This window comes from Theropithecus gelada, chromosome 4, assembly GCF_003255815.1.
Source record: "Theropithecus gelada isolate Dixy chromosome 4, Tgel_1.0, whole genome shotgun sequence".
NCBI lineage: Eukaryota > Metazoa > Chordata > Mammalia > Primates > Cercopithecidae > Theropithecus > Theropithecus gelada.
In genome coordinates, this window is record NC_037671.1 from 128,445,494 (window position 1) to 128,471,661 (window position 26,168).

A 26,168-nucleotide genomic window follows, 5' to 3' on the forward strand; every position below is an offset into this window, starting at 1 on the left:
CTGGCACTGTGTGTCTCTTTTTTGCCATTCTCTATCTGCCCTTTGCAAAATATTGATGACACTTGTTGCCATTCAGTGGGGCATGGAGGTAGCATTTTCTTGGAGATGCCTTTGCAGCATAGGAAAACTAGTCTTTGACTTTACCTGGAAGCCTGTGGTGTTGCTGGAAGGAGAGGTTATATACTCCATCAATTTGCAGTTGTGTCTCTACCGTGCCAATGTTACACAAGTGTATCTTGCAAAGCACCCTGGTTTTAATATGTAAAATAAAAACCAACTTCAGAGGGAAAAAGCAGAAAAGAATTTTTTTTAATCTGATTGAAGTTGGGGGTAGGCGCTTTTAAGGGAAAGGGACAAATACCTGCTTGTTTACTGATGAGATGGGACAGTGGCGGGTAGACGGGGAAGTAGGAGGTTGAGTTAACAGCAGGCTTGTTGGTGTCTGTTAAAGATTGTTTGTTACGGAGGGGGATCCTAATAGAAATGGCGGCAGCTTTGACCTGAGGCTCACTGAAGACTTTCCAGGGGTGCTTTTTTTTTTTTTTTTTGAGACGGAGTCTCGCTCTGTCGCCCAGGCTGGAGTGCAGTGGCCGGATCTCAGCTCACTGCAAGCTCCGCCTCCCGGGTTCACGCCATTCTCCTGCCTCAGCCTCCCGAGTAGCTGGGACTACAGGCGCCCGCCACCTCGCCCGGCTAGTTTTTTTTTTTTTTTTTCTTTCTATTTTTTAGTAGAGACGGGGTTTCACCGTGTTAGTCAGGATGGTCTGGATCTCCTGACCTCGTGATCCGCCCACCTCGGCCTCCCACAGTGCTGGGATTACAGGCGTGAGCCACCGCGCCCGGCCCAGGAGTGCTTTTTTAAGTAATGCTTTTAAAACTAGAGCGTGCTCCTGGGACCTGATCAAACTGTGGTCAAAGGAAGTCTTAAAATTGTTAGAAGCAGGTTCTGCTCAATACCAACTCCTGAATTTCGCAATCTGTATGTGACAGAAGATCCATCATGATGATAATTTTACATTTTAATTTTTCAGAAGATAAAGTACACAATGCTAAAGTACATTGCAATTCTTAATATCTCTGAAAGTTTTAAATAATAATACCTATTTTTATAGGTAAGTAAACTAAGACTGGTATCATAAACAAGGAGCAGAAATGAAGGACTGGATGGAAGCAAGTATACCAGGTTTAAGCTTTATCCCATATTTTTCTAAGGGAATAGGAAATATATGGAAGAATACTCACAGAAAGCACATAAGGAGTGCTCCTCCAGGCTGTGGCAGGCCTGTGGCAGGTTGAAGGTTTCTAGCTACAGCAATTTGAGTGGACACATATTTACACCAGCATTTCTTTAATGCCTTATTTTCATTGAATTATGAAACTCCCCTTAATTCTTAGCAATAAATAATGCTGGCTATGTTATTAGGTAAACCTTCTAGAATGGAAGTCATTTCTTGGTTCAAGTAAGGATACCAGAGCACTCTATTCTTGGAGCGTATGAACTCAGCCCCTTAATGATCCCCCTTCATTATACTGCATTTTCTTTTGGGCCCTTGGCCATGATCAAAGAAACAGCCATTTGAAAAGACCCACTGCATTTGCTTTACAAATACTGCTGAGGACATTGCCCTCTTACTGTGTGAAAGCTTGCTGGAGAACCTTCACTTAGAATTTTATCTTAGGAAGTCTTATTCTGTTAAAGCACGGTATATTTTCTGCTTTCCTACTTTCTCATGGTAGTGTAACTGACCACCTTGCTTTGGGTTTTTTTTTTTTCCTGTATTTTTTTTCCTTGGTGCTAGGTTTTCTATTTTTGACTTTTATTGTATTCGTTTTTGCTTAAAGCTGTTTCAAATCCTTTGTGAAAAAAAGGTGAAAAAATAAATATGTGTAAACGTTGAACAAGGATTGAGAAAAAGTGTATGTAAGTGATGGCTTCTAACGTCACATAATCATCAGAAATGCTTACCGAGCACCCCCTGGGCATGAGGCAGCTGATGCAGAGTGGGACAGAGCCCCTGTTCTCGGATGCTGCCTCTCTAGTTGGCAGAATCTTGCAGGTATTAAGCAAACGACTATGTAAACATTACATCTTTCAGATGATGTAAATATTATGAAGAAGAAAACAGAGTGAGGGGATAGAATGTGCCCGAGCCTGTAGGTCTGGATCACTTAGAAAGCCTCCATGTGGAGGTAGCATTTCAGCAGCAATCCAAACAAAAAGGAGAAAGGAGCCATGCGCAGAACCAGGGCGAGAGTGTCCAGGCAGAAGATGGAGCCGGTGCAAAGGCCCTGAGGCAGCATCAAGCTTGGTGTGCTGGAAGAGCAGCAAGACCTCTGATGCAACTGGAGAATATCGAATAAGAAAGAGACGAGAATATCGAATAAGAAAGAGACGAGATGGGAGTCAGGGAGATACCTAGGGTTAGGTGATGTTACGTCTTATATGCAAAGGTAAGGGCACTGACATTGATTCTAAGCGTCATGGAATATCATTGGAGGATGTTAAGCAAGGGAGTGACAAAATCTCATTGAACTTTGAGAAAGACCATTCTGGTAACGGAGTGGATGATGGGCTGTCCCGGAAGCAGAGGGACTTTTTAGAAGCCGTTGCAGCAATCCAGGCGATAGGCAGAGGTGGAGGCGCTGAGGGGTGAGCAGATTCATGAAGACTGTGGAGTAGAGCAACGCTTTGCTGTTGCAGAATTTGGAGGTAGGAGGTAAAGGTGAAGGAATGAAGACTTCAAGGTAACTTTATGGTTCTTGGTAAATCATGGATAGTGGTCCCATTTAGTTAGGTGGCTAGAGGCCTGAGTTGGGGCAGAAAATGCCCAGAGATCGAGTCAAGAGTTGTCTTGAGCACCTTCAGTTTAAAAGGCTTACTGGACATCCAAGCACAGCGGCTGATTAGGAAGTCAGACACAGGAGTTAGAAGCTCAGAGTGGGTGGTGGGGAGAGGGGTGTCAAATGTGGGAGCCATCAGTGCAGAGACAGTGTGGACAACTGTGAGGCTGAATCTGAGATGGCCAAGGGAATGAACGCAGATAAACAGGAGAAGAGGACTGAGGCTGCATCTCTATGAACGCTGTGATTCATTCTGTTTCCTTAATGGCTGACTTACAACAAACCATATGCACACGCAGCTCTCCAAACCTGTTATGGAGATGCCTGCTCTGTGCAATTTTTTGAATGAACGAAGCCATATATAGTGAGGGTCCTCCCTGATTAGTATTAAAAGTACCCCGTCTGTGCTAAATTATATTTGATTTCAGGCTATAATTATAATTCAGGCACAAAATTTGATGTTTCTGAAAACGGGATAGTTTATAGAATCGATAGTTTCCAAGAGTAGTTTAACAGAATTAAGTTAAAAAGGGCCCCGAAAGTAGTCTTTAAAAGATAAAGCCATAATAACCTATTACTAAATGTAAGTAGAACATCCTCGGGGAAAAACAACTTTCACAAGTCCTTGTTTTACTTAGTTTGGAATTAATTACAAATGATTAAATGTGTGACATTCATATTATTTGTTGCAGAGTTTAGTCCGGGAAGCATAAACTGACTTAAAATAAAGATTAGACTTTTACAAACAACGATGGTAGAAAATGGTAGAAAGACAAGGAGCAAGTCTAGACCTCCGCCCTTCACTAACACGGAGGACAGTTCGCTTCTTTGTCAATGGGTTACTAAAAAGGAAAACGTAACGGGGAATTACGTTTTCTCTATTGAAAAGTTTTCAGGAATTTCTTATAGCTCTGCAATTTTTTGTGGCTAAAATACTTTGTTTGCCAAGGTTAAAAGTCTCATGTTCCGGCACCATTATTGTTTAAAAAACACTTTCATTTTAGGACTGCTCACTTCTATTCTCCCAAAAACTTACATCAAAATGAAGAATTAGTTTAGCAACTGAATGAGTTGGTGCCTTTGGAGGATAGACATAGTGAGAAATGAAGCAATATTTCGTGGAGTCCTAAATGAGATACTTAGAGCTCCCACAGTATGGAACTTCTGATTTCTGGGGCTTGGGTTCAGCCTCACAAGCTCTTGTGCTGATGGCATGGGGCCTTGTGGGAGGAAATATGGTCAGTGCCGGGCCTTTCTAAAATACAGAACACAGTGCATGACAAAGGGAGGTAGCTTATTCCCCTGACAGAGGGGCTCTTAAATGATTTGTGCAATTGCAAGGCACGGCAGTGTATTTTCGGTGTCCAAAATGTGCACGTAAAGTGCACACATTAGGTCTCCTTGGCCCGACGTTACAGAAAATACTAGATGATTCAAGGGCAGATACTCGATGAAGCTCACATAGAAACACGTCATCAATCAGCTCCGCCCAAACCTAAGGCAACTGAAGAAATTAAGAAAGAGACTTCAGAAAGTTTTTCTTTTAGGAAAAAAAACCCTACTGAAAATGATTTAAATGAATGGTATGAAACAAACTGCTCTATATTGTCCTATAAAATGAAATGGAAACTATATTCCAGATTACGACACTCGGTTTTGTTTGAAATACCATCGTACATGGCACTGAAATCATTCCTCTTTGTGAATCACGGCATGAACACACAAAAGTGGCCAAAGACATGACAGACAAAATCTCTGTGTCAAATTAAAGACTACAAATGTAAGAATGCTTTGTCAGATGGCCACATATTAGTAAATGCTTGCTCAGTGTCTGCTTACTCTGTTTGACTACATTTCGTGTTTGTACAGACATCATCAATCACGGACCCTGTTTATTTAACCAGGGTGAGATAGCTTCTCTAGCCTCAGTTACTAACCCTTGGCAGCTGGGCCTTGGAGACCCAGGTGGAATCTCTTTTATTGGTTAAAACAAGGAGACAATTAAGACACTTGTTTCTCTTCTAAATTAGATAATAATAAAATTTCCTTCAGGTTACTGTTTCAGGGTTTCATTCAAGGTTTTTTTTAGACTCTAAGCATCTTTAGTTATTCAGCGGATGGACAGACAGGACCAGAACCTGGAGGAGAACACTGGGGTGGGTTAGGTGGTGACTGGGGACCCACAGAGGAGGAGCTGAGGGGTGGCCCACCATCCCACAGCCCCTGCTGTGTGTGTGGGTGTGTGGGTACATGTGTAGATGCCAATCAGCTACACGGTCTTGGAAATGAAAAGAGCCACTTCTGACACACACAGGAAGTGACTTGGGAGCTTGGAAATGTGCTTAATGGAAACCCCAAGAAGCTTGTTGGGGGTGCAGGCACATGCTTGGGTACCACTGTGCAACACAAACGCAGAGTGTACGTGAACATTCGCATGCTGGACACACTTCTACTGAAGGCGTAACTTGGTGCCAGGCACATGCCCCTCCCCTTTCCCCATGGAACTTCTGTCCTCACACTGACTGTGTGGCACTGTCAACAACAGCCAGCTGGGGGCCCAGGGAGACTTGGGTGTTCAGGACATTTGTTTAATAACAGGCCCACAGCTTCAGGACTCAGAGTGGAGTCAGTGGCACCAGCCAGTGGTACATCACATAACCTATGACTCCTGGACCACGCCTTACTTAGAGACAGAAAAGTCCAGTGCGGGTCAGGACCATGGTTGGTCTCCCCAGGTTAATTTATTTATTCAAACAAATAATGGGCTGTTATGAAAAAATAACCAAAAACCACTTAATCAAGGAGGCACTGTATCTGTAGGGAAAAAGACAATTGCTTTCAGACTAAACTATCAGCAAAACAATACTCATTTCAACTGCATTTTGTAATTCATGACTGAAGCCCATTTAAATGTTGGTTTAGATCTGAACTCATTTGGACACAAAAGAAATAATTCCCTGTGATATTTGGAGGCATCATCTTCTTTTCAAGTAAAGTGAAAAATAAATTTTTTGCTTGGAGCCTGAAAACATTCATTGCTATAAATGACACAACTCGGTAATCTGTTAAGTATTCTAAAGGTGCTGCGGCTTGGTTTACGCATATTTAATTTTTCTAGTTACTTTATTAGCTGAATCCTTTGAGGCCAAAACATATTGGATGAGCAATCCTAATTTCCCCTATTTGTCAATGTTTGCTAAACCATAGGAAATTTGATATTATCACATCACCCTTCTGTGCCTGATGCTAGAAACGCTGTCTCTCACTTTTTGGCTCTTTTATTAGAAAAGACATTTCATATAACCAACGAAAGATAATTGAGCCCTATAAATCAAGAGGAAAATGGTACAGTGATTGCAATCTCCCAGTCCAGGGCGGTTTCCAAAACGCATTTGAATGGTACTGAGGAATGCATGGAAAAGAAAATCAATGTTGCCCTATTTGATAATTTGCATTTGTTACATACACAACACACAGTGGCATTAATTAAGAGAAGAATGGTGCTGATCTATCCGTTAGTGATTTGCTTTTAGTGCAATTCATTGGACGATAATCATTTACCTAAAATGCTGTGAGGAGATGGAAAATGGAATTTCGACTCAGCAGGTCCATAGGGCAAGAGAAAAGATCTTTGGTTGTGAATGAACCTAATTTAATTTTCTAATATTTGATCCCAAGTTTTTTGTTGAATGGATGAAATCAGTAACAAATTATAGCTCAATAAGTTTAAAAATTCTTTTTTTTTTTTTTTAACAGCTTTGCCTCGGCTAACATTGTTGGTTTAAAAAAATTGTTTTAACTTGGAAAAAAGCAATTAGGCAGTGACATGACTGTTTCTGAGTCTGAGCCCACCCTCATGTCTCCCCCTTCACTTTCTTTTCTGCCAGATTTACTCACAAATGGGTATGAATGTCGGGAATGCCAGATGGGGACTGGACTTGGCGTTAGAACAGATTCCTCTGTTCCAACCCCAGCCTGTGCCCCTCCTTTGGGTTTACTGTGGCCTCTCATTCACCTGTTTTTCCCCTTTCGCCTTCTACACACCCACTTTATGGTTCTCAACTGGTTGCCAGGAATCAACCTCCTACCTTCTCCATTCAAAAGCTATAAACATGTACCTCAACTCAGATCACCCCCGACATCTACCCAGACCAAACTGTAGAGTGACTCCCAGCTCTGTCCCCATCCCTAACCCTGCCTTTCCAGCTGCCAGCTCAGCCCTCCAGGTCCTTTTTCCGAAACCCTAGTCCCCAGGCATGTATTGTGTCAAAACAGTGCAGGGTATGAGGGCACCTGGAGCCCGGGCCACATGTCCCAAGAGGGCCAGGTCAGATGATCATGGAAGGGCTGTGTATCACACACACACACCTGTTAAAAGCGAAATGACCACAAAGTTCAAGACTTAGCTTTGTAATTGAACCTGTCATCCTTTCTGCTTTTCTTGGTGTGTAAATCAAATAAAGACTTGAGGAGAAAAAAATGAGATTTTGTTGAAAATATGTTAAGTGAACATTCGGATATTTTACTGATTTTTTTCCCCAATGACAGCCTATCATACCTTTAAATTAAACTGTTGCAGTGTGCAGGTTCAGCAGTACCTTTCACCTTTTTTCTTCCCCTCTCTCAGTTCATGAAATTTACGTGGTATATAAAATCTTATCTTTCACTAGAAAACATGCCTAAAAATATCAAATATCAATTTTCTGTAAAATTTACATTAAGAATTGGAGAAAGATTGGCAGTTAAATACGTCACATAGACAGACTTGAGTTGCCTTTTGAGAAGAATTAGAAATTAGTAAGAAAAGTCCAATTTTGGGGGGTAAAATTTCAAGCAGATGTTATGAGACGTCTTTCTGGAACATGAGTGCTTTTATGATGCAGAAACAAAAGGGCAAGACCCTTTGCTACGGGCGAGGAGGGAAGCCTGAGGCAGCCCTCGTTTACCTGAGGGGGGATCCTGGTCGAGGTCACGCGGCAAACATGGGGAGAGCTGTGTTCCGGAATGGACCACGTTTCCTCCACAGGGCAGAGCCCTGAGGGTGAGGACGGCACAGTCGGCTGTTGACTCCGTGAACCAGGAGTCTAGGGTTAATGACTCTACAGCTGAAGAGGCCCCACCACGTATGTGACAAAAATCCAAACAAAAGGGCAAACGAGATTATTTGTGTTTAGTGGCATGAGATCTGAGTGAAAGTGAGAACGCAGTCGAAGCGGGAGGGTAGGAGCCCTCTCCCAGCCAGGTGGTTGGGGAGGAGGGAACCAAGGAGGTGGGAGTCACCCCACAGGGCGGCAGGCAAGGTGACCGTTTGACCCCGTGACCTCACCCTGTACTCACAGACTCCAACGCTCAACACCAAAAGCAGCTTTAAACAGTATAGATTTTATGGAAGTCTTCGCGAGGAGGGGAGTACAGAGCTTGTTTCTTCAACAGCCAAACTTTTCATAAATCTTTAAACAAAATTTCTGCTTTTTCTTAAATTTTCTGTCCCCATCACAGCTTTCATATTCCATGGGTTTCTTTCTTTATACACCCCCGAATCGTCCCTTGCATGTCCCCCTTGCCTCCTCCCAGACATCTCTCGCCAATGCCAGGCATTAGCATCCCGCCCACCCCACAGGCCTGGCGGGGGCACAGGTGTGGCACCAGGGAGCCACCGCCGTCTCCAAAGTAGAGCTCTGGGAACAGCGTGCTTGTGAGCCAGGGTGAGTGTGTATGAGTAGGGATGGAGGTGTGAATGTGTGTGTATGTGTGTGTAAGGGTCTGTAGAAGTAGGGGTGAGGGTGTGTGTATGTGTATGTGGGCATGGGGGTGTGAGTGTGTGTGTATGTGTATGTGAGGATGGGAGTGTGAGTGCATGTGAGGATGGGAGTATGAGTGTGTTATGGATGGAAGTGTGAGAGTGTGACAGTGTGAGTGTGTCAGAGTGTGTGTGTATGTTGGGGTGGGAGTGTGAGAGTGAGAGTGTGAGTGTGTATGTGAGTGTGTGTAGTGTGGAAGTAGGGGTGGGAGTGGGAGTGTGAATGTGTGTGTGCGTGTGTAGGGGTGGGGTGTGAGTGTGTGTGTATGTGGGAGTGGGAGTGTGTGTGTAGGGGTGGAGGTGTGAGTGTGTGTGTAGGGGTGGAGGTGTGTGTATGTGTGAGTGTGTAGGGGTGGAGGTGTGAGTGCGTGTGTATGTGTGAGTGTGAGTGTGTGTGCATGTGGGAGTGTGAGTGTGTGTGTAGGGGTGGAGGTGTGAATGTGTGTGCATGTGGGAGTGTGTATGTAGGGGTGGAGGTGTGAGTGTGTGTGTATGTGGGAGTGTGTGTGTAGGGGTGGAGGTATGTGTGTGTATGTGGGAGTGTGAGTGTGTGTGTAGGAGTGGGGGGTGTGAGTGTCTGTGTGTAGGGGTGGAGGTGTGTGTATGTGTGAGTGTGAGTGTGTGTGTAGGGGTGGAGGTGTGAGTGTGTGTGTATGTGTGAGTGTCAGTGTGTGTGTAGGGTGTAGGGGTGGGGGTGTGAGTGTGTGTGTATGTGGGAGTGTGAGTGTGCGTGTAGGGGTTGGGGCGGCCATGGGAGCAGGAGGGGCAATGAACAGCCAGCTGTGCCCACACCATCTGGTGACAAGAAGGACAGAGGTTGCACTTGGAGAGGCTGAACTGTAGCAGGGAGAAGCAGCAAGGCGTCCACCTAAGGACTCCTGGACAAAATTCTGGTGGAGCTAACTCTTACAGACATGATTCTGGGCAAAGGTAAGTGATCAAGCGTTGAAGTGTAGATTGCGGAGTCTCTTATAGAGGTGGTCCTTGAAACCAAGAGGCCAGGCAAGCACCTTAAGAAGATTATGACAAAAGAAGACGACTCATTTCAGTGGGCAGTAAGTATTGAATGCCAACAGAATGCACAGAAATATACCACTTGGAAACTTAAAACCGTGTCTTGACAGAATTTCTTCCAGTTGAAGGTTAGAAAAATAATCATATCTTACACGGTACAAATCTCTCAATCATTATTTTGCTTGTCATGAAAACCCAGAGAGAAGATTATTATTAGCCTCATTTTATAAATGAGAAAAATATTCAAAAAGAATAAGTGCCTTATTAAGTAACTTATCAAGGTGATGGAATTTGGAACTAAACTTTGAAATGCTTCTTTCAGAAGCTTTTACCACATGCTAAGTGCGACCACTAGGTCAGTAGTTGGGGATATAGACACAGACAAACACCATCTTTGCTTCCACCAAACTCACTTCCATCATTAGAGATAGCAAAACAACATGGGTGATTACACGTCAAAAGTAAAGTTGAAGCATGAGACAGATTAACTCAAGTATGAAGGACAAAGAAGAAAGAGTGACTGATAGAAATACAGAAGAGACACCATTTTTTTTTAGCCTTTTACATGAGAAAAAAAAAATTACAGGAAGTCTAAACATTTTATCCTACAATACTGAGAAAAATAAAGATGAATGTTAATAGAACTCAAAGAAGAGTTATTCAAAGTATAAGAATCAAGACTATGAAAGTCCTTGATGGTGGTGTTGAAAGTGTTCCTTCTTTGTCTGAGACCACCAGCAGTCAACTGGCTAAAATGCCCAGTGTGGGGCAATGGGATGAAACGACTTCTTCAGATCTTTGACAGCAGAGAGAATCTATGCCAATGTCAAATCACTTCTTCCTTCATTATGCCAACACTTTACAAAGATTTTCTCTCATTTAAACTAGATTCAAATTCTGTTCTGCCCTTGTATTCAAATTCTTCCTCCCAAGTATGATACTGTTATAAGTTATAGACTCAGTCAAACACCAATACGTCATTTATCCTTACAGAAGAAGTGCCTTATGAGTTCTGGAATCAATTGGATTTAATTATTTACTATTGTACATAAAACTCACTTATTGAAATAAAGACTCCATTGCTCCCTCTTTTATTCCATTATACCATGCATATAAATATTTATTCAGCTAATAAATTTTAAGATATAACACAATATATTCTTAAATAATAGGAATATGACACTTTGACCATAAATTCAATTGTAGGGTAAAATTAATTCTGATGCTAGTCCACACCATCATGAACATTGTCTTTTTCAGTTAACCAAGAAAATATAATTTCAATTTTACTAAAAGGGTTTGGCAATACTCCCTTCCACAGCTCTTCCTTAAAGCACATCCTGTGTTTAGTTGATCAATGAAAAGCCCCAGGAATTTTAGCTGCATGTAAAATGGATATATCTTCTGACAGGAATAAATAACACATGAAAATATAAATAAAGCATCTTCTCATTGATGTCAAACAGGACAATGGGAGCTGGTAACTATAATCTTTTCCTGATGACTTGGCTTAGATTACCGAACAAAACATGTAGTAATAACCTATTAAGTTTAATAGTGTGAGCCATTTTCTGGTAGAACTTCTATAAAGAAAGAATTTTCAAGAGAAAATAGGTTATAAAGTGATTAATTTGTGATCTTACACTAATATAATTTATGATGCTTCAATTTCTTTTCATATAACCTATCTTATGAGAACAGAAATGTGGCTTTAGAGACAGTAACTGGGGTGACAAAGAGGCAACTCCAATTTACTTAAGGACATTCTTATATTTTGAGTACTGTTACTGTTGGCCTTGCATTAATTTTCAACAAAAGTTGAGCATTTTTGTTTTCCTTAAGTAAAAGAAAACATGAACTAGAGCTAGATTTTCTCCCTATTTAATAACATCTAGTCAAATTAGCTACATTGGTAGAAAATATGTATATAAAAATACTTTCTAAGATAAAAATCCATTTACAGGGCCGGGCGCGGTGGCTCAAGCCTGTAATCCCAGCACTTTGGGAGGCCGAGGCGGGTGGATCACGAGGTCAGGAGATCGAGACCATCCTGGCTAACATGGTGAAACCCTGTCTCTACTAAAAATACAAAAAACTAGCCGGGCGTGGTGGCGGGCGCCTGTAGTCCCAGCTACTCGGAGGCTGAGGCGGGAGAATGGCGTGAACCCGGGAGGTGGAGTTTGCAGTGAGCCGAGATCGCGCCACTGCACTCCAGCCTGGGCGACAGAGCGGGACTCCGTCTCAAAAAAAAAAAAAAAAAAAAAAATCCATTTACAGAAGACTGTACCTATCAAGAAAATAAAATTACTGCAAATTAGGATGTATGCAATACCAGTATATTTTATGAAACAATCACATGACCAAAAGTTACACTGTCAGACTAAAGACATGGAGGGTAAATCCACCCCCCCCAAAAGAAACCCCACCCACCACCTAACCAATCAAACCACTGATACATATTTAGGGTTGATGAAATTCATCATGCTAAGTAATTAAAGAAAATATCTACACATTACGTATCTCAAAAGCTTGTATCAAATCATCAACGATATGGTTTGGCTCTGGGTCCCCAGCAAAATCTCACATTGAATTGTAATCCCCAATGTTGGGGGAGGGGCCTCGTGGAAGGTGATTGGATCATGGGGGGGGACCTTTCCCCTTGCTGTTCTCATGATAGTAAGTTCTCATGACATCTGGTTGTTGTGAAAGTGTGAAGCACTTCCCCCTTTGCCCTCTCCCTCCTGCTCAAGTCATGTAAGATGGGCTGGCTTCCCCTTCACCTCCTGCCATGATTGTAAGTTTCCTGAGGCCTCCCCAGGCATGCGTCCTGTACAGCCTATGAGTCAATTGAACCATTTTTCTTTATAAATTACCCAGTCTCACGTAGTTCTTTATAGCAGTGTGAAAACGGACTAATACAAGCAACCATTCAATGCCACATTAAAAAGAAGTGGCAAACTCTTTGTACAGTGGCACAGTCTCTACCTCTTCTTGCCATCTTTTCAGTCCTATAGCAGACATTTTTAATTGATTATGGCTCTTTATTCACCCGAGGGTAGGGAAAGACCCAGAATCTTGTGTAACACAGTCATACTTCCCATCAGAGTTCCAAAATGAGATGAAGTTCACCTGCACTTGTGTGAGACTAAATCTTCAACCAGTCAGTAGACAAATATTTATGGAGTGCTCAAAGGACACTTATGCTTAGGAATACATAGAAGAGATTCAACTCAGTTTCTGCTGAGATTAATTTCCAAAAGGGGAAAGATGCTAGCAAGGCATTAGTATACATAAGTAAGTCACAATTACCAATAAATGAAAGAGTATTCAGAAGAAGGCCAGCTCAAGGTGGCACTAGGAGGAACGGAGAAAGGCAGGGTTGTTTAGGAAACCTACTTGGAGGTCAAACTACATTTTGGTTTGAAGAAAAATAGGTGTGCTTTGACAGATGGGAGGAGAACAGTTCTATTTAACATGATTTGCCTTGAGGTTTGTACAGTACCCTGTGTAGCATATCCCACCATCTTTCAAAGTATGTTGCAGCCATTGTTGCCCTGACATATGCAGAATCACAAACAGATTTTTCCAGATAAATAAATGCTTGGAGATCAGTCATATAACAAGTAACCTTTAGAAGAGCAGAAAGTTTGCCAGTTTTCCCAAAGCCTCTCTTTTAAAAAAACAAACAAACAAACAAAAAAAAACCTTTTTTCTTTACTTTATTTTTATTTTAGTGTTTAGTTGTTACCAACCCAAAGCCTCTCTCTTATAAGCAATATTTGACAATAATAAAATATCAAACCCCACTATAAATTGACTCACCAAGGGCAGAATTGAAAAAGAAAACTGTACATGTTAAAGATTATTTTGGAGGAGTGTAAGGAAATTGTGAAGAATTAAAAACAAATCCCTATAATATAGATGATAAAACCTTGTGAAATTAAAAAAATTTTCCAGAGAGAAATATTTAAGAGGCAGTTGACAATATTTCTGGTAAGTTCTCTTAGGTGCTGGCAAGCTGTTGAATTTTAGACACATTTCCTTGCTGTTCTACAGACATTAACACAGGGGATGAATGGCATGAGCTGGCAAGACAAAAACCCAAGGAGAAGGACCTTGAGGAATCTGGAAGCAGATATTTCATATTCTACAAGTAAAAGAACACCATACTCTCAAGACATACATTTTCTAGTCACCAACACCATCTACTCTTAGTCAAGTGATATTTTAGTGGCTGGCTACGTACAATGGGGAAATTGAGAAATTATTTTAATGGAGCCTATGTCTCCAGAAGATTATATGATGCTTTATCAATGGAGAATAAATATATTTGTATATGCTTCAGGATTATCATTAGACTATCACATGCAAAAGGGGAAATAGGACAGGTTTGGGGATATCAGAGAGCAGCAGGAAATGTGGTGCGTCTGAACTGCTCAAGTCATGTCCACAACTCCCATTCAGCCGGCTTACGACGGAAAAGGTGAGCCCCTTTTCATTTCAGACAAATCCTTCTGCTATGTCTTCCCACCTCCTCAGGGGCCTTGTACAACAGATTATAGCCTTTCTTTTTTGTACCTTCAGTTACATGGAGCTCGTATCTTTCTTCATTTAAACATAGTCATGTCTTTTCATCTTAAAACTAACAAGTCTCTGTCTAACCCCAAAACCCTACCAACATTTGGCCCCGCTTTCCTTCTTCAAAATCAACTTTTAAAAAAGAGTTGCCTGTACTTGCTCTGTTCCTCAATGCTTACTTATTGTTTTTACCCATTATAATCTGGCTTCTGTTTTACCTCTGTATGAAAACTGCTTTCCCCTAGACAGCATTGTTGCTCAGTTCAATGGATACTTTTCAGCCTTTATTTTACTTTGCCTCCAAGAGAAATTTGTGACTCTGCTCTCTTTGTTTAAAACATTCTTTTTTTGGTTCCCATAGAACTAAACTCTCGTGGTTTTTGACCTACATCTTTGGCTGCATCTGCTTGCTCTCCTTTAAGGGAGTCATCTGTCCCTTAAATGTAGCTGTTTTAGTCTGCTGGGACTGCTATAAATGAATGCTGAGGCTGGATAATGTTTAAGGAAAAGAGGTTTATCTTGGCTCATGGTTCTACAGGCTATATAAGAAACATGGCAGCAGCATCTGCTTCTGGTGAGGGCCTCAGGAAGCTTCCATTTATTGTGGAAGATGAAGAGGAGCTGGTGTGTGCAGAGATCACATGGCCACAGAGAAAGCAAGGGAGAGAGGAGGAGCTGCCAGGTTCTCTTCAACAACCAGTTTCTGCAGGAACTAAGAGTGAGACCTCACCCACTCCCATGAGAATTCACTCCCCTGAGAATGGCACCAAGGCATTCACGAGGGATCTGCCCCCATGATCCAACCACCTCCCGCCAGGCCTCACTTCAAACACTGGGGACCAAATTTCAACATGAGACTTGGTGGCACCAAACAAGCTATATCCAAACATACCCAAACCACAGCAGAGGGTGAGACTCAGAACTGCACCCTAGATCATCTTCTGTCCCTGCCCTGTGTCACTTTCTATGGACCATCTCTATCATCAGTGACAAGAGTGCTCTTCCATTAATGACGATAGTTATCCCCCAAGACCTGAACACTCTTGAATGGCTGAATAAAATCTATTATTTCCCACCTGGCATTTCTTGTTGAGTCCCAGGACAAAATGTCCTGTTATTCAGGGAACATTTCTATTTGAATGTCTCCCATTTGGTAAAATCTTAACCATGAAGGACAGGGCAACTTACAATTTCCCTCCCTCCCTGCAACATGCTCGTCATTCCATTTCCCCTTTCAGAATTTCGTTTTCAGAACAGAAATCCAGAAGTTATCTTTTACTCATCCTTCTCCCTCACTCACAATTCTCTGTCATTAGGATCTGTCCTTTATATGTCTTCAGTATTTTTCAAATATTTCCATTTTCTCCATCTCCTTTGCCCCTAACACACAGAAGCCACCGCCATTTCTCAAGTGGACAGCTGTATCCAGCCCCCTCCATCGTCTCTTGGTTTGTCTTTATCCCTTCCCATCTTGATGTTAAAATGTTTCCTCTTATTTTCTTGAACTCGTAATATGTTTTTTCACACAATGAAATGCATGGCAGTTATTTCTTTGGGCTAGTATGCAAAGTCATTTAGCCACACAGGGTAATTTAGAAAATGGCATCTCTCAAGTTCAAGGCTGGTGTCATTTCTCTCTCTCTCTCTCTCTCCAAATTACCATCTAGGTCAACAGTAAAATGCCTCTTGCAGCCTCCGGCCTCCTGCATTCTACTCCATCCCTCTGTTTTTACTGGTAGGTGCACTTTCTGTTCATCCATCAGTTCAGCATCTCTTCATCCATCCTTTCACACACCTTCAGCTTTATCCCTAAATAATGTAAGTATCCTAACAGAGATGTAAAAACCATGAAAGTAGGTGAGAAAAATACAAAAGATGGTGAGCAGGTTATTCCCATTGTGAACTGAAGATGGATTGCAGCAAAGAATACTTCACGGGGGACAGATTCCTGCTGAGAGCGTTCTGTAACATCACAATACAAGAGAAAACTTAACAGAAAATGTGTTTGAAGTTGCTGAGACCATCTGCTCCTGGGAGATGCCCTTTGCTACACTGGCGGGGCCACTCCAGCTGCAGTCCCAGAGGGATGTGGCCCTGGTGTGAGGGGCAGTATTACAGCCAGAGGAGCAGAGGTGGGAGAGGGCTGAGGGCTGGTTTCAGGGGTGGAGGCTCCTGGAGGAGAGGTGGAGGGGCTGGCTGTGCAGGGCCAGGGCCTCCTGCTGGGAGCGTGAGCTGGGTTGTAGGTGAGGGGTGCTCTTTACCTTGCTCTGCTCTCAGGCCATGCCTGGACTGTTCTTCCTGCTCCGGCACCTCAGGGAATCAATCGCTTTTGTCTCTTCCTATTGCCTACTCTTCCTGAACAGGGTTCCTCTTCTCACTGGTCCGCAGGAAAACTGCTGACCTTCCCTGGTGTGCCTTAGGGAAGCGGAGTACCCTCAAAGTGTAAGTGTGTTTTGCCAGAAACAAGGCCAGGACCACAGAGCCACCTTCCTCTGCCCCTTCTTTTGTCTCTGGTCCTTATTTCCACATCTTCCCACCTTTCCCTTCCCTTACTGCACTGCCTTCTTCCTTCTCCTCTTCCTTTGTTCCTCCTTTCCTCTTTTTCTTCCCTTCTCCTTCCCTTCTTACTAAACATAGTAAGAAGTGGACAAAGTGTGTGCTTTGGTCTGACACGCAGGCTGGAGCTAAGAGCTGCTCTCTCAGAGGACTTGCAGGTCGGGGCTCGGGCACGTTGCGGCAGCAGAGGAGCCTCTGGAGTAGCCAGGCCCAGCGGGACACGGCACCTGGCGCAGGCGAGCTCTTCTCTATTATAAAAGTGTGACTGACGCTAATCTTCAGCTCTCCTGGGTTCTCTTCATCATAAGTATTCTTGGAATGAACATCACTGCGCTGACCTGTCCTGAGGCACTCACCTCAGCCACTCCCTTCCAGGCTGGGCCTTTGTGTTCTGTAGAGAGCCGCCTTGGGTGGTAGAGGCTGGCCTGAGAGTCCCAGCACGTCAGTGCCCACTTCAAGCCATGTTCAGAAGCAGCTTATTTTATTTGTTCTAAATAATTATCTGTCTATTTCAACATATACTGCAGATGAAATTCTGCCAATGCAGCATTACAGAAATACCGACGTCGTGCCAGCTCCAGCTGAGAGCGAAGCTGGGACTTGTTTACGTGCGGTAACCGCATGCTCAGCATTCTTGGGTGAGGCTGTTTATCATGACCAACCTGCAGCCAATGGTCTAGAGAGGCTCTTGCACCTGTCCGGTCCCACCGCAGAGAGGCAAACGGATCTCTGTGTGTTGAGGGTGATTCTGAACTATGCAGGCTCATGGATAAGGGGCTCTGACTGGCAGATGGAGTTTGTTAAGGGTAAAAGGAGTCACCCGGTGGGTGCTGGTCCTGGGGAAGGGATGCAGTCAGCCAGGATTGCTTGCCTTTTCAAGCCACCCTATGTGAAATCACCTTTTGCTGAGGCATCCTGGCTAAGCGGATCTGGGCTCATAGTTGTCAAGACCTGCAAAGTTGCTGATCCATCTGTGTGGAATTGTCTGCATCCGTGCAGGGCGTGACAACCCAGCACGTCAGTGTGGTCAGAGCAGCCCGGGGCTCTCCTGCATGCAGCGCCAGTGCAGACTCCCAGCGAGCCCACCTGGGGACTGTCCACCGCTTTATAAAGCGTATGGGCAGGGAACTCTGGCCAGGATCGAGCAGGATGTGCTTAACATAACACAGACTGTTGTTTTCTTGTTCTAACAGCATGTTCAGCGGCATGGCAGTGAGTGGGTCACAGGACATGAGAAAAGATAGTGGATGACGTTAAGAGAAATAGGAAAACCGCAGGAAGCAATTTTGGAGGACATCGGTACTGCCAGCAGGAGAAAGCCCAGCCGGCAAGCCACGGCTCCCCCGTGGGCCTGCCCGCCTTGCCAACCTCCCAGAGGTGGTGCTGCTCCCAGCCGTAGCCCCATCCTATCCTGAGAGCCCCTGTTTGGGGTCTCCACTTTCTCCGCTGGCCCAGAGGAGCTGTTGCCTTTGCAGGGATCTTCCTAGTTGTGCCTGAAGGTTGCGGCACCCTTGACCTCTCTCCTCTGCCATCTCAGTAGGATATTCATTTCTGTCCTGCAGGCTTCTTTTACAAGGCTGGAATTCCTGGCAGGGACATCTTACCTACCTCCTCCTCCCTCTCTAAATACTGGCTTTCGAGGCCTAGTTGGAGGCCTCTCTCCTCCAGGAAGTCTTTTCTGAATGTCTGAGGCTCTGACAACCTTCTGGGTTTTTTCCTCCCTAACTCTGCACCTGCAGCAGTTCGGCATTACACACCGTCCCGCGTTCTTTACTTGTTTCTTCAACCACGTTTTAGGGATTTTGAAGGTGAATTACTGTTGCTGTTTCCATCAGCAATAAACAGACATGTAGACACATACTTGGACACATTTGGACACATCAAATAAGTCTTAAAGGCCGTGGAATGAGTCTTGTTATATATATTTTTCCATTCTAGATGGCATGAAATTTAACGTCTATTCAAAAGTCAGAACTATAAAACTCCACTGAGAACAAGCTTTCCAAATAACTAGTTTATTTTCTCCCTGGAACTTAAAATAGGAGGAGGAAAGGGAAGTCTAATTCTGAGAAAGTAGAATCTCTTTTGGATGTTTTGTCCATTAAAATAGTGAATATTTTATTACACTAAAAAATGTTATGTGTGTAGACTTAGAGTAAGTAATCCATATACACTTTAGGCTGATAAATTGGAATAACTGGTATTCTAAGGGGCATAATTTCCCAACATAAGGACACAGTTACCTGTGCTACAATGAAGAGATTAAAAAATTGGTTATTGAAAGCTTTATCTTAAAGGAGTGCTATGTAGTAAAGAAGACTCATATTTGCTAAGCTCTTTAAAAACTGTAATGCATGGCACAAACATTACGTATGAGTTCTCTTTGCAAAGAGCTTGCACAACGGACAATGTACTAAGAAGATGGCCACTTGGAAGTAAACAGAACTTTGAGGAGTTTCTGATGCCACTGTAGAGAATGTCAACAATGGCAGTATTACATTTGCTGCTTTTTATTATTTATTTCAATGCCCAGAAGCAAACCGTTGAATAATTTCACCATCAGGTTAGAATTGAATTAGGTTCTCAATTATAGGAGCTTAGTGGGACTCTGTGGACCTGAAACTGACCTCTGCTGTCGCCTGGAGACAGTTCTGGGCGTCTCGCTGACGCAGCCGCTAAAGGAATTGTGGAGCCTGTTGGTCCTCATGAGATGACGTCAGCGCTTTCCTCATCTGTCTTTTCTTCCTTCTTAAGGAAAATTCTTCTGTCCCAAATGTCTTCCCAGAGGAGGGTTCTCCTCGGACTATTCAAGGGTCTCTTCCGACAGCATTTGACAGGTGTGGGATTACTACTTCACAAAGTCACGAGACTGAAGGGGAACGGTGGTGCTTGACTGTGGATGCCACGTTTGTGCTCCGGGTGCAGGTTATTTGAGCTGTGGCTGAACGGCTTTGGAACCATTACCGGGGCAAAGCCTGCAGACAACAACTTGCTAAGCCATAAAATGATGATTCTGGTAAGCAAAGATCAGATGCAATCTGAGTGTTCTGAGAAGCAGAAGAATCAGTGCTTTGAAAGGGACCACAAATACTGTTTTTATTTGTTGTTGTTGTGGGTTTTTTTTTTAGAGGCAAGGGTCTCACTCTGTCACCCAGGCTGGAGTGCAGTGGCACGATTATGGCTCACTGTAGCCTCCAATTCCTGGGCTCCAGTGATCCTCCTGCCTCAGCCCCCTGAGTACTACAGGTGTGAACCACCTCTCCCCGGGGTAACTTTCTGTAGAGACGGGGGTCTCACTATGTTGACTAGGCTGGACTTGAACTCCTAGACTCAAGTGATCCTCCTGCCTCAGCCTCCCAGAGCATTGGGATTACAGGTGTGAGCCAGCAGATGCCTGGCCTGCAAATGCTTTTAAATAGAGATATGAAATTTAGCCCTTTTTACTGTAGTAAAATGTTTACTATTTTTATAAACAAAACATCAGAAGGAGATTCTACTTTCTCAGAATTAGACTTCCCTTCCATCCTATTTTAAGTTCCACGGAGAAAGTAAACTAGTCATTTGGAAGGCTTATTTTCAGGAGTTTCATACTTTTGGACTTTCGAATTAGACACTAAATTTCAAGCTGTCTGGAATGGAAAAACATATATAACTAGACTCATTCCGTGACCTTTAAGACTCATGTGATGTGTCCAAATGTTGGTCACTGTGCTACAGAATGACTCCAGTCTGCATTTATTCCAATTTATAAAGGTTTCTTTTTATTTTCAGCTGAAACTTTTACTTTGCGAAATGTTATAAAAATAATCATGTTTGTTCACTGCGGTTCCTTTACTTCTGCCGTATTGCCGAAAGTTAAAAAAAAAAATTGACTGTACTTTTTCCATAAAAAGGAATTCTTTGGTATAAAGGTGGTTTACTATTCATACCCTAATGGCAGTGCATTGGTGCACTATCTTAATCTATTTGTCACAAACTGACTGCCAGCATAATTTTGAATGAAGTAATGAATTAATCCAGTGCATGTTGGGCCTCCGCTGTGTGCCACGTACTCATCTAGGTTTACTTTTTCAATTTTTTTTTTCTTTTTTGCCTGCTTAAACATTTCCAGAGTTTATCTGCCTCCACTGGTGTCCATTTCAATCATTTTCAGGCACAGATTAAGAACACCCTCTGGGCTCAGGGACTCTGACTGCATCTTCTGACACCAGAAGTACTTCAAGTTGCTCTCACTTGAAGAATCCATTGCCTGGAGAGCTGGTCAGATTCCTAGAGCGTCATGGATTTTTTGTAACACTGATTAGTGGTAGATTGAAAAAAAATAATTTTCTTGTTTTCTTATATATATATCTCATAAACAGGAAACAAATATGTGTGTCTTCTCTGTATATTTAAAAACAATAACCTTCTGGTTACGTTTCCAGACTCTGAACTCATGCTTGTTTTGATGTTTACTGTGGTTTTTCACCAACACTGCCTCTCTGTATGAGCTTTAGTCAAAAGCTAATTTTTAAAAGCTTCATTAGTGTGCTGTTTTTCTAAGCTGAAATTAGTTTTTCCAACTTGGACATATTTATCAGCTTAGCTGCGTCTGCCTTACTTTCTTATTATCATCATCTATGGCCGGTGGTGTCAATTGGATGAGAGGTTGCGCTAATAACACCCAAGTTGTGGGTTTCATTCTTGCCACAGGTAGGGCAATTCATCTCGATGGCCAGGAACAGGCGGACCCATCTTCTCCAGTCTTGCAAACGTGTATGAGGGTCTGGGTGTAAGGGTGAATGTTTGGTGGCCCTGGGTGTTAAAGCTTTGTAGTCCCCATCAGTATAAAGCTGTTTCTGCTACTGCTGACCTAGCTCAGTGCAAGTCCTGTAATGATGGGTAGGCTGCTGGCTCTGCTCCTTCGTGAGGGATGGCATACCCATGGGAATGGCTTACAGTCCTCTCGTTATCTTTCCGTTACATATATTGGTGCATCTTCAACTTCTAACTCATTAGAACACCAGTGATGCAGTTTGAATATTTGATCGCGCTCGAATGTCGGGTTGAAATGGAATCCCCAGTGTTGGAGGCGAGGCATGGTAGGTGGTGTGCTTTGGTCATGGGGTGGATGCCTCATGTCTTGATGCCGTCCCTGCCCTAGTGAGTGAGCACTGGTGAGATCTGGTTGTTAAGTGTGTGGCACCTTACCCTTCACCTCCCTCTTGTTCCTGCTTTCGTCATGTGATGGACGTACTCCTACTTCGCCCTCTATCATGAGTAGAAGCTTCCCGGGGCTTCCCAAGAAGCAGATGCCAGCACAATGCTTCCTGTACAGTCTGCAGAACTGTGAGTCAATTAAATCTCTTAAAAATTATCCAGCCTCAGGTATTTCCTTATAGCAATGCAAGAACAGCCTAATACAAGCAGGAAGTCATGTTTTTACATGCCACAAAAATTCACATGGAATCTTATGTGGTTGACCATGATTATTTTTTAAGGTACCATCATCATTTATAAGGTTTGAGGGAGGCACATCTCACACATGAGTGTGAAATCCTACTCATCACGCTTATGAGCTACAAAGGATCAGTTTACCATGATTTTTAATCCCATTGGCTCTTTTAATTAAAATAGACATCAATGATGCAAACACTTTCAAACATTTTTGGAATTTATCCTTCCCTACATCATGGGTCACTGTGGAGGCTGCTGCTGAGTGCAGCCCCAACCCTCCTACAGAACAGGTTCTCCCCAGGCACTGGGATGTGAGCCACTGATGGCTGGGTCTCATCCTGGGAATTGCCCTCCGCCTCAGACAGTAGCAGCTTTGCTCAAGGTTACCCCTTTCTCCAGCAGTCTGCATGGGCTGGCTAATGCACGGGCACAAAGTCCCAGCTCCTTGGCCTCAAGTGGAGATTACCTGGGACCTCCTCCAGGCAGTCTAACCTCTCCTGCCCAGCCCTGTTTCTTCCTCTTTCTTCCTGCCTCCAGCGTTATTAATGCCTAACTGACAAATAAAAACTACATATATTTATAGTGTGCAGTGTGATGTTTCAACACATGTACGCTATACCCTGTGGGATGATTAAATCAAGCTTATTAGCATATCCATCACCTCACATGCTTCTCATGTTTTTGTGGTGAGAACATTTAAGACCTACTCCCTTAGCAATTTTCAAATATACATTATTTTTTTTTTTTTGAGACGGAGTCTAGCTCTGTCGCCCAGGCTGGAGTGCAGTGGCCAGATCTCAGCTCACTGCAAGCTCTGCCTCCCGGGTTTACACCATTCTCCTGGCTCAGCCTCCCGAGTAGCTGGGACTACAGGTGCCTGCCACCTCGCCCGGCTAGTTTTTTTTTTTTTGTATTTTTTAGTAGAGACGGGGTTTCACCGTGTTAACCAGGATGGTCTCGATCTCCTGACCTTGTGATCCGCCCGTCTCGGCCTCCCAAAGTGCTGGGATTACAGGCTTGAGCCACCGCGCCCGGCCAAATATACATTATTATTTCCAGCGTCACCATACTGCAGTGGATCTCCAGAACTCATTCATCCTGTCTCATCAAAACTTTGTGCCTTTTGACCAACATCTCCCAATCCACTTTCCTTCCCCAGGCTCCTGCTAAACACCGTTCTACTCTCTGCTTCTATGAATTTGACTTTAGATTCTACATATGAGTGAGATCATGCAGTATCTGTGTTTATGTGACTGGTATATTTCACTTAGCATAATGTCCTCCAGGTTCATCCATGTTGTCGAAAATGAGAGGATTTCCTTTTTTTCATTTTTTATTTTTATTTTTTGGTAGAGACAGGGTCTTGCCATGTTGCCCAGGCTGGTCTGAAACTCCTGCACTCAAGTGATCCTCTTGCCTCAGTCTCTCAAAGTGCTAGGATTATAGGCATGAGCCACTGTGCCCAGCCAATTTCCTTCTTTTTAAAGGTTGAATAGTATTCCATTGTGTATACCTACCACATTTTCTTTATCCATTCATCCACTGATGGACACTGAAGTTGATTCTATGTCTTGGCTACTGTGAATAATGCTGCAATGAAAATGAAAGTACAGATATCTCTTCAACATACTGATTTAATTTCCTTTGGATCTATATACCCAGAAGTGGGATTGCTGGATTATACAGTATCTCTATTTCTAATGTTTTGAGGAACCTCCATACTGTTTTCCATGATGGCTGTACTAATTTACACTCCCTCTAACAGTGTGCAAGGGTTCTCTTTTTCCACATCCTCACAAACACTTGCTGTATTAGTTCATTCTCACACGGCTATAAAGATACTACCTGAGACTGGGTAATGTATAAAATACTCACTCACAGTTCTGCATGGCTGGGAAGGCCTCAGGAAACTTACAGTCATGGCAGAAGTGGAAGAGATACACCTTATATGGTGGCAGGTGAGAGACAGTGAGTGAGGAACTAAGGGGGAAGAGCCCCTTATAAAGCCATCAGATCTCATGAGAATTCACTCACTATCATGAGAACTGCACGAGGGTAACCACCCTCGTGATCCAATCACCTCCCACCAGGTTTCTCCCTAGACATGCGGGGATTATGGAGATTAAAATTCAAGATGAGATTTGGGTGGGGACACAGACAAATCATATCACTTGCTATCTTTTGTCATTTTGATAGTAGCCATTCTAATAGGTGTGAAGAGATATCTCATCCTGGTTTTAATTTGCATCTCCTTGATGATTACTGATGCTGACCATTTTTTCCATGTACCTGTTTGTCATTTGTATGTCTTCTTTTGAGAAATGTGTATTCAGATCCTTTGCCTCTTTTTTTTTTTTTTTTTTTATTAATTGAGATGGAGTCTCACTCTGTCCCCTAGGCTGGAGTGCAGTGGCGTGATCTTGGCTCACTGCAAGCTCCGCCTCCTGGGTTCATGCCATTCTCCTGCCTCAGTCTCCCGAGTAGCTGGGACTACAGGCACCCACCACCATGCCTGGCTAATATTTTGTATTTTTTTTTTTTTTTTTTTTTTTTTTTGAGACGGAGTCTTTGCTCTGTCACCCAGGCTGGAGTGCAGTGGCGCGATCTAGGCTCACTACAAGCTCCGCCTCCTGGGTTCACGCCATTCTCCTGCCTCAGCCTCCCGAGTAGCTGGGACTACAGGCGCCCGCTACCACGCCCGGCTAATTTTTTTGTATTTTTAGTAGAGACGGGGTTTCACCGTGTTGGCCAGGATGGTCTTGATCTCCTGACCTTGTGATCCACCCGTCTCGGCCTCCCAAAGTGCTGGGATTACAGGCTTGAGCCACCGCGCCCGGCCATTTTTTTGTATTTTTAATAGAGACAGGGTTTCACTGTGTTAGCCAGGATGGTCTCGATCTCCTGACCTTGTGATCCACCCGTCTCTGCCTCCAAAAGAGCTGGGATTACAGGCGTGAGCCACTGTGTCTGGCCATGCCCATTTTAAAAATGGGTTATTTGTTTTCTTGCTATTGAATTGAGTTCTTTATATATTTTGTATATTAACTCTTATAGGATTTTTGGTTTGCAAATATTTTCTTCCATTCCATGGGTTATCTCTTAACTCTATTGATTATTTCCTTTGCTATACAGAAGCTTTTTAGTTTGATATAATCTCACTTATCTAGTTTTGCTTTTGTTGCCTGTGCCTTTTGGGTTATATCAACAACAACAACAACAACAACAACAACAACAAAACTATCTAGGCCGTAGTTTTCTCCTATGTTTTCTTCTAGTAGTTTTACAGTTCCAGTTCTTATATTTAAATCTTTAATTCATTTTGAGTTGATTTTTGTATGTTGTGAGATAAGGCCCAGTTTCATTTTCTGCATGTGGATATCCAGTTTTCTCAATACCATTTATTGAAGAGACTGTCCGTTCCCTGTGTTATGTTCTTGGCAGCTTTGTTGCAGATCAGCTGACTATAAATGTGTGGATTTATTTTTGGCCTCTCTATTCTGTTCTATTTGGTCTACATATCTGTTTTTATGCCAGTACCATGCTGTTTTGATTATTGTATCTTTGTAGTATATTCTGAAATCAGGCAGTGTGGTGCCTCCAGCTTTGTTCTTCCTTGTTTTTGAGATGGAGTCTCACTCTGTTGCCCAGGCTAGAGTGCAGTGGCATGATCTCAGCTTACCACAAGCTCCACATCCCAAGTTCAAGTGATTCTCCTGCCTTAGCCTCCTGTGTAGCTGGGATTACAGATGCCTGTCACCGTGCCTGGCTAATTTTTGTATTTTTAGTAGAGATGGGGTTTCGCCATGTTGGCCAGGCTTGTCTTGAACTCCTGACCTCAGGTTATCTGTCTGCCTTGGCCTCCTAAAGTGCTGGGATTACAGGTGTGAGCCACCATGCCTGGTCCCAGCTTTGTTCCTTTTGCTCAACATTGCTTTGGCTTTTC

At 43.2% G+C, this 26,168-nt stretch overlaps 1 protein-coding gene and 1 pseudogene across 2 annotated transcripts in view; both read right to left on the reverse strand.

Moving 5' to 3' along the window:
- Nucleotides 1-26,168, reverse strand: part of PACRG (parkin coregulated) — a 582,537-nt gene that overhangs the window by 66,056 nt on the left and 490,313 nt on the right. The window lies entirely within an intron of this gene.
- Nucleotides 22,263-22,358, reverse strand: LOC112624020 (annotated as a pseudogene).